A 6,626-nucleotide genomic window follows, 5' to 3' on the forward strand; every position below is an offset into this window, starting at 1 on the left:
CACCGGCTCCTAACTGACAAAATAAATCGTATTTGTCAGGAGGATTCAAGACAAAAGCTGCAACGTTTTATGCGTGAAATGTTGATTCATAAGAGTTTCCATCTTGTAGATAAGAAGTAAGGGAAACATTTCCAGATACACAAAAGAAAAGGCTAAAATAAAGTCTTGAAGTACTAACTCATTTGGATTGTTTAGAATAATTAAATCCCGGATGATTTTAAGGAAATTACTTGAGTTTTCCTACAGAGTAAATGACCTGTACGTAGCTACTATTTACTCTGGTTTGGAGCAAGCTGAAGTTAAAGATCAGTGGGCATCGAGTAAATGTTTTGAAACGGATCAACGCAACATTGAAAGGATTATCTCGCTGGCAGTAACGTCATATAATACAAAGAAGGCTGAGACCAATTCAGACTTTTTTCAACTGTGAAACAGATGTTTTAATAAAGACATCGGCAAAAGCTGGCACGCGCTGAGCAAAAACAAAGTCAACGAGGACACTTTCACCATCATGTTACAATTGATTTTACGCAGTCAAATGCGGGCTCGTTTCAGACATTAAATCTTCCCAGAAGTGACACCCCGGTGACTCCGCTGCAACGAGCAAAAAGCAATTATGAATCAGAAAATAGAATCAATTTGAAATGGAAAAACTAAATAAATGCTCATTGGGATGAAAGGCTGTTCGGATTTCAATGTTGGCCACTAGGGGGCAGCAGAAACAAGCTGGCAGCACAACACTCACAAAAAATCTTCTAAAAAAGTAGAATTTCTTTGCAAACACTTCACTATTTACGCCTCCGTTTGACATGCAACAACATTTGGAGTCAGTTATGTATACCTGTAGGTCCAATATGTTCTCTCCTGTTTGGTCTCCTCCACCAGCTCCTGTGGATAAAACCCTGGCTTTCTTGTTGCTAAATGCTTCAATGTTGACCCGCTAGGCGCTAACTTTATCCGTCTGTGGTTCGGCGATGGGAAGGAAGCGTCTAATGGAGATTTTTTCTGGAAACAGCTGCCTTCTACGTCTCAAAACAACGTTGATGAGAGCAAAACAACAGTGTTTCCTTATGGGGACAATCAGATATCGTATAGTATCGCGTTGAGAGTGAAACACAAAGAGGACATTTCTATAAATCCAATATTGTGCTTATGTCGGCATTTTGATTCAGATTTGCTCGAAATGTGTAATGGTTCTTCCTCAGACCGAGCGACATCCTGCCTCCAAGTGCCATGAAAACCAGGTTGTTTCCCTGTTATCCTGCAGACTAACAAACAAACCAAAAATCTCCTTGGTGGAGGTATTCAACATGCCGAATGTTTGCCATGTGCTCACTGCCCAAAAACAATGGGTCACGCTTTTCTAAAAATGTGTTTCAGATGAAAAAGTTATGAATAATTGCAAAACTCTGGAGTTGTATTTACAAGCAGCAAAGAGCCGCTTCCAGGGGGGTATACTACGAAGCAGGATTTTCGCTTAGCGGCTAAATTCAGGGAAAACTCCGGCTTTCCGGTCCTACGAAGCTGGTTCTCTTTTTAGCAGGCTAGATCTCCATGGTAACTTATGCTTAGCGGCTAACCTGGTCGGGACCAGGGGGGGTATATTACGAATCTAGTTCAACCTATCCTGGATATGTTTTGAGTTATCCGGTTGACTTAATCCAAAACAAAGCCGCTCTCGCTAAACTGTACTACAACGCGGGTTATCAAGTGGATCGCTCAAGCCAGCCGTATCCTATCTAGTTAGGTGCGCGTTCATATCTCCTTATCTGAGTCAGCTCAGCCGTATCTGGCCGTGCAACACTCAGTGTCACATACTGTATGCAGAAGTATGATTTGAAGCAACACATTAAGTTGACGAAACACTCGAGACAAATGTAATTAAAGTCAAATCGTGTTTTAGACGGGGCAGTGATATCATAAACCTGTTAATGTACGCATTCAAACACTTGTTCTGTCACCAGCTGTATTCACCTTGCAGGTGCAGCTCTGTGGCTTTGATCCTGGATCAAGTGTTTAAGTCATGGATGTTTAAAGTTGAACTTCTTCATATGTCTAATATTATAGTTGACTTTTCATTCAGGAAGTATGACGCTGCGCTGTCAGTACGCTTCTCCATGTTTGTGATTGGTCGAATGCTCCAGATACCACCCCTTTCATGTGAACACCTAACTAGATAGGACATGGCTGGCTTGAGCGATCCACTTGATAACCAGCGTCGTAGTACCGTTTAGCGAGAGCGCGTATGTTTTGGATTAGGCCAACCGGCTAACTCAAACATATCCAGGTTAGGTTGAACCGGCTTCGTAGTGCAGGCCCCAGCTGTGACGGAGTGAAAACTCAAACTCATTGAATGAATACAGAGACAAAGAACCAAGTCTGAAACGTTATGAGTGCCAGGCTGAGAATAAAAGAGCGTGAGGCCCAGACTGCTCGTGGTATAAATAGTCCAGAATAATATTATGCTGCTTTTGAACGAGGCAGAGGAATGCAGCGTGATGTAACGTCTGAACTATCAGAAGCCGCCCTATAAGCAAAACAATACATTTCAAGATAACAGTAGTTTCATTTGTATAATCAACTCTGAATCCAGTATTTAAATCAGCTTAATGCATTTAAATGTGTTTAAATGACTGTTTAATGTTAGGTGTTGGGTTTTTAGCAAATGTATGGACACTATTAAGAATAGTATTATTATTTATTAGGATCCCCATTAGCACTAGCATTAGCATTGGCTAATCTGCCTGGAAAAAAAGCCAATTTTAAAGAAGGAACATTCAAATAAGTTCATTCATCTTACTCTATTTTCTATCTGATGACAATAAATACAATTTAAAAAATAGATTAAACTCAATAAGTTCTTTGTTTGAATCCGAGTTTGACAAAAACTTAATAATTCACAGGACAAAAGATAACAGTAGTTTCATTTTTATAATCAATCAGAGATATTACGGACAATTAAATACGTTAAATCTACTCGTTTAGTTTTGGGGTTTAAGCTAATGATTATCACCAATGTTTCTATCCAATGACAATAATAATAACAATAAAAGAGAGGAGATTAAACTCAATACGTTTCCGAGTCTGGCAAAAAGAAGTCTAAATTCACACGACAAAGAAACACGGACACATTTAAGTCAGTGAAATAATTTAGTGGGACAAACAATTGAACATTTACATAAATTAACATGTGTCATGATTCTCTCTTTGTGTATTTGTTAGCCCTTCCACGGGAGCCTGACACACTTACACACTTCCTTCCATAAGGCATGACATGGTTTTTCAGCATGTGTTTAATTTGTTATATATTTGAATATTACTGCCATGTTGCCATGCGGAGTCTGCATGGCAACACAACACTGCATAGTTCTGTATAAAGAAAAAAGTTGTCATTTGTGGAGCGAGATCCCAGGCTGTCATGAAGTCTTTATGGAGTGTAAAGTGTGTCCTCTTCTCACACTCCTGTATGCATCACCCCCCGAGGCCACAGGAGGGGAGGGACGGGGTGAGTTCATGCATCCATCAGCCCAGTTTGGAGCTCTCCGTCTGGGCTCGCAGGGCAGCACGGAGCGCCCCAAAAAACTCCCAGATGATCTCCTCCCACTCCCTTTCAATGTATATTCTGTTAATGTGTAGAAGATAAGATAATGACATGGCGGTTGGTTTGCTTCTTGGAGTCTCGTTTCTTTTGGAAAAGGGAGAAATAAAGAATGTGAAAAGTCAAATAAAGGAGCAGATGTGATGGTTTTCCATTGACTTCTTGTTCTCCCGTGTATCTGCACTGCATGCTTCTGAACGAGCGATGGATGAGTCATTGTTTCTGAGCGTTTGTTTCAGTTTCCCAGCGGTGCAGTGTCTTTGGAAAAGCCCCCCAAAAAACAACATCCATTGTTCTCTCGTCGCCAGTGCAAATGGAGCTCGACTTACTTGGCTTTCTCTGAAGCTTTCTGAAAAGGTGCGTTTCGTTTTCCAAGCTGGTGTTTTTATCTTCCCCGCTGCTCTACAGGGTCAGTTGAAGAGGATGGAGTCGGGGTCTCTGTTGGCGATGTGCGCCATGTGTTTCAGAATGTCTTTCTTAGTGATGATTCCCAGCAGCCTCCTGGTGACAGAGAGAACAGAACGTCAGGGGAAAGCAGATTACTTCATATCATACTTTGTCACGGAAAGTCAGCGGACGGACAGAAAGCAGAGACATCGAGCCGAGGTCTGCTCTGCAGGTTTTTGTTTTTACAAATCAAGACATCCATTACATGACACTTGTTAGACGCTTTTATCCAAAGCGACTCCATACTCAGTACTGTGGGCAATCCCCACAGGAGCACTTTGGGGTGAAGAGTCTCAGGGACACAACGACATGCTGACTGCAGTGGGGTTTGAACGCCAACGCGCTAGTGCACTGCGCCACATAGGACTTTTCCATTCAAATGACAAAATAATAATATGGTCAATTAAAAGGAAAAAATAAAATTAAAAAACAAAGTAAAACAGTTACAAGTTAAAATAAGGAAATAAATAAGATAATTATAAAAAATAAATTAATAATAGTAAAGTAAATAAAAGCATTTTACACAAGGAGTGACATCTTTAGCACGATCGGTTACACGGGGACATTTGCCATCATGTTCTTTTGAAACTCAATTCAGTTCAAACTAGCTCGACCTCCAGGTATCTTTTAACACCGTTCCACCTTTTAGTCAATAGTAGACTTGCCGTCATGTTTTCCATCGTGCAGACCTGTTTAAGTCTGAGGTTTTGACACAGTTTGTATTACCGTCCCAGAGGGGGAACCGGCACGCAGCGGGACGAGAGCTACACGCTAACACAAAGAGAACAAAGGAGAGGAGGGGACGCTGAAGACAATTAGTGCCGACACTGCGGTTTCACACACGATCAGAGAGGGCAAAAGTACACACATCCTTTACTCAAGTAGAAGTACACATACTCGTGTTTAATACTCTGGTAAAACTGACTAAACTTCTTCAATAAAGTAAAAGTAAAGACTTTGAAATGTACTTCAGTAAAAAGTACCCATAACTAGCAGCTGCTTTAAAGAGTACCTGACCTCCCTTTATATTAAGAGAACAATAATGTCATTGTTAGCTAATGAATGTTTCCATGCTGAACAACGGCAACATGACAACGTTTCCATTGGTCCCTCTTCTTTAGAGAAGACCAGGAAATGATGGATACACGGATCGTGTTCAAATCAATAGGCACTAGGGGTGTAACGGTACACGTACCGAAATTATTCGGTACGGGCCCTTCGGTTCGGTACAGGTGTGTACCGAAGTGTACCGAACGAATATAACGTTAAACGTAAAAAATTGAGAACGTGAACAACTTGTTGGAAGTAATCTCAGGTGCTGCGTCGCAGCATTCAGAGTAATTTGCTCACATTGGGTTCAACGCGTCATTTCATTGGATGAGAGGCATACTATGAGAGCGGGTAAGAGGGATGCGTTCAAATGTAGTCAGTAATTTGAGGAACTGTCGAAAATTAATGGCGAACGCAGATAAAGTTGAGCTCGAAAATCCTCCAGCATCATTGAAGTCTCCGGTTTGGGAACATTTTGGTTTCGCAGTTACGTACAAGGATGACGGACAAAGACAGGTGGACCGAACCAAAGCTGTTTGTCGGCATTGTTCAACTAAAATTGGTTACGCGGCTGGCAATACATCAAACTTGCACACTCTTGAAAAGGCATCACCCGAACGTGAATATCACCGGTACCAAAAGAAAAAAGACTGAAGTGCAAACCCAACTCCCGCTAGCATGTAAGCCTCCACCACTCGCAGAGAGTTCAGACCGAGCCAAAGCTATTACAAACACCAAATATCCTTATGTTGCCTCGTTAGCAAAGCGCTACCTGGCTGTATCTGCTACCTCTGTCCCTAGAGAGAGGGTGTTCTCCACATCAGGAGACATTGGTAGTGCCAGCAGATCTGCCCATTCGACAAGTTAATTTTTCTTTAAAAAAAACATGAAAATACAATGACAAGCAAGTCATAATGTCAAGCTGGCTGCTTAGGTACAGTACAGTTCAAATACAGATTATTTCAGTTCATCGAAGAGCTGCACCTTAATGTTTATTTTACTATATTTTGTATTTATTTGAGTGAATATTCACAGTTTAATAATAATTAAAAACCCAAAACTAATAGTTTATGTTTTGTGAGTACTAATAGCCTACAGTACAGTTCAAATACAGATTATTTCAGTTCATCGAAATGCTGCACCTTAATGTTTATTTTATTATATTTAGTATTGTTTTGAGTGAATACATTATTCACAGTTTAATAATAATTAAAAAAAAATATATATATATATGTTTTGTGAAAAAAAATTCTGCTGTACCGAAAACGTACCGAACCGTGACCAAAAAACCGAGGTACGTACCGAACCGAAATGTTTGTGAACCGTTACACCCCTAATAGGCACGCAATGACTCTAAAGAATAATGATCATGCATCAAACACACATTCTGACTAAAGGAACCAGCTGTTTGGAAAATGTGAGAAGTAGAAAGTACAGGTATTTGTGTTCAACATGTAAGAAGTAGAAAGTACAGGTATTTGTGTTCAACATGTAAGAAGTAGAAAGTACAGGTATTTGTGTTCAACATGTA

General features: G+C 40.5%; 1 long non-coding RNA gene across 1 annotated transcript; it reads right to left on the reverse strand.

Moving 5' to 3' along the window:
- Nucleotides 1-2,912: 2,912 nt before the first annotated feature.
- LOC117546377 lies at nucleotides 2,913-4,988 on the reverse strand. Its single transcript, XR_004569000.1, has 2 exons — nucleotides 3,928-4,988; nucleotides 2,913-3,685 (listed from the first exon to the last, which is right to left on the reverse strand). It is a non-coding gene; the product is annotated as an uncharacterized LOC117546377 (long non-coding RNA).
- Nucleotides 4,989-6,626: the final 1,638 nt, after the last annotated feature.

Source organism: Gymnodraco acuticeps, unplaced genomic scaffold, assembly GCF_902827175.1.
Source record: "Gymnodraco acuticeps unplaced genomic scaffold, fGymAcu1.1, whole genome shotgun sequence".
Classification (NCBI taxonomy): Eukaryota; Metazoa; Chordata; class Actinopteri; order Perciformes; family Bathydraconidae; genus Gymnodraco; species Gymnodraco acuticeps.